This window comes from Trematomus bernacchii, unplaced genomic scaffold (assembly GCF_902827165.1).
Source record: "Trematomus bernacchii unplaced genomic scaffold, fTreBer1.1, whole genome shotgun sequence".
Classification (NCBI taxonomy): domain Eukaryota; kingdom Metazoa; phylum Chordata; class Actinopteri; order Perciformes; family Nototheniidae; genus Trematomus; species Trematomus bernacchii.
In genome coordinates, this window is record NW_022988050.1 from 17,255,072 (window position 1) to 17,257,348 (window position 2,277).

General features: G+C 43.2%; 1 protein-coding gene across 1 annotated transcript in view; it reads right to left on the bottom strand.

Annotated features, from left to right (window-relative positions):
• Positions 1-1,911: 1,911 nt before the first annotated feature.
• Positions 1,912-2,277, bottom strand: part of ryr2a (ryanodine receptor 2a (cardiac)) — a 106,442-nt gene continuing 106,076 nt past the window's right edge. Inside the window, exon 112 of the mRNA XM_034119635.1 lies at positions 1,912-2,277. This exon is cut by the window's right edge and continues 798 nt beyond it. The gene's annotated coding sequence lies outside the window, so the exon portion shown is untranslated.

Here is a 2,277-nt window from a genome sequence, read left to right on the forward strand (position 1 = left end):
ATTATATATATTAAACAATTTATGGGTGACATAGATTTAGTTTCTATGTAATACTTTTTTTATCAAACCCGCATAATAAACATGCAATGGCATTTTGTCTGAGATATTCTTGGAGAATGTCTATACAAAAAGAGTAACTCTCTTTGCTGTATTGCATAAGATCATCACCACAAAAACAAACACATCCCACAAACCATTCTGATTTCAAATGTTTCCAGGACAACATTCAATCAACACACTGCCAATCAGAGGAATGCTTCAGTGAACATCAATACAAAGGATATATTCATATCATTCATGGCACACCCAACTCCTATAGGATTACATGTTGTAGTAATGAAATGTTTCTCATGGAAGCTTCTACTTAAACTCTATCAATAATCTTTGCTGATTTGCATCGAGGGGTGGAACAATTCAAATACAAAGTTGAAAAAAAAGCATCAAATCCAACACATGTTCCTGTATGAGGGTTATGTCTCCATGTTGACTCCTATATTGCTCGTGACAGGATGTATACAGTTTGTGTGTCTGCAATAAAACAAAACCAAGCCTTAAGGATGAGTCCATCTGTGAAGTGGTCGTAATGACAGCATCACAAATAATGTGAACGCTTCCCCAGCAGACCAAACACGTATTGTAACTCAGTTAGAGGTGTTTCTAACATTTAATCATACCCATTTATATTCATTATTCGCAGTCCTTAAATATTACAAACCCCAAAAGCAGCAACAGAAACGTCTGTCTCCAAAATGATACAGTTGAATCAACACCTCTAAAACTCTTTAACAAAAAGTGTTTTGTACGAGCTGATGACATGCCTTCATTTAGCTATAGCTGATTAACTGGCGAGTGTGAGTGTCTCTAAAATCCAGAACTTTGCATGACTATCAGAAGTCATCTGACAGACTGCTAGGTTTCAATTGTAACACCTCTCTTTGCATACAAGCATCTCAATGTGTTGTTAGATCCCATGCCAACATGTCAAAGCTTCCTTGGGCAAGATACCAGATTGCTCCTGATGGCCACCAGTGTGTGTGTGTGTGTGTGTGTGTGTGAGCAGGTGCACCTTGTATGGCAGCCTATATAAATGTGAATGCTGAGTTGAATCTTTGAGAGGCTGAATCATCGTTTGCAGTGAGTCCACTCCCCATGAACACCATGTGGACTCCTCAGTCTTTACAATCACTTCCTTGAAGCTCTTTGACATTCCTCTGTCTCCTGGAGCTTGCATAACTCCCCCCCCCCGGGTGAGTAAGGCACTGCATCCCCCCCCTCCCCGCTGATCACCTGTATTCAGCCTCGGGCCGTTGGACGCTCCAGTCTGCCTCATTATTTATCTTAGCTAACTAGCATGCGCTATAAAGACTTCACCAGAAACATCCCTTGTTGCTGCTTTGTTATTGCTTTTTATAAAACATAAACATAATGTCATGACTAAAGTACGGAGCCAGCCCTAATGAAGTAGAACAGATTGAAAAAGAGGCGGAGGCTGTGATCTTTACCCATCAATAACAAACAGAACACATGCTGAACATGTATTCGCTGCTTAGCCTTGGCCAGCAGCGAGACTAACGGCTTGTGGGGGGGTCAGGTGTGATAAGGGTCTGACGCACACACTTTCTAAGGCCAGGCTTATACCAAGGCAAACATCTACTTTTACAACTCAGATTTGGTGACATTGATTTATTTCTGTGATCTTTAAAAAAGATGCAGATAACTTGCTGAGGAGGATTGTGACTTGTTGCTGAGGAGGGTTGTGACTTGTTGCTGAGGAGGATTGTGACTTGTTGCTGAGGAGGGTTGTGACTTGTTGCTGAGGAGGGTTGTGACTTGTTGCTGAGGAGGGTTGTGACTTGTTGCTGAGGAGGGTTGTGACTTGTTGCTGAGGAGGGTTGTGACTTGTTGCTGGGGAGGGTTGTGACTTGTTGCTGAGGAGGGTTGTGACTTGTTGCTGAGGAGGGTTGTGACTTGTTGCTGAGGAGGGTTGTGACTTGTTGCTGAGGAGGGTTGTGACTTGTTGCTGAGGAGGGTTGTGACTTGTTGCTGAGGAGGGTTGTGACTTGTTGCTGAGTTTCAGCTCCACTGGACAAATGGACTGTTGGACTGTACGTAGCTTGCGATGTAAACACTGAGTGGAGGGGCGCTTCTTTACTTGACTTAAATCCAGTACAGTGGCCCTATGTGTGAGGAGGACCAGGATGTGCGGGGGGTGCTGGCAGAGGTGTAGATTCCACTGTGCAGTCATTGTGGAGACTTTGAGTTTGAGTTTGATGGTGT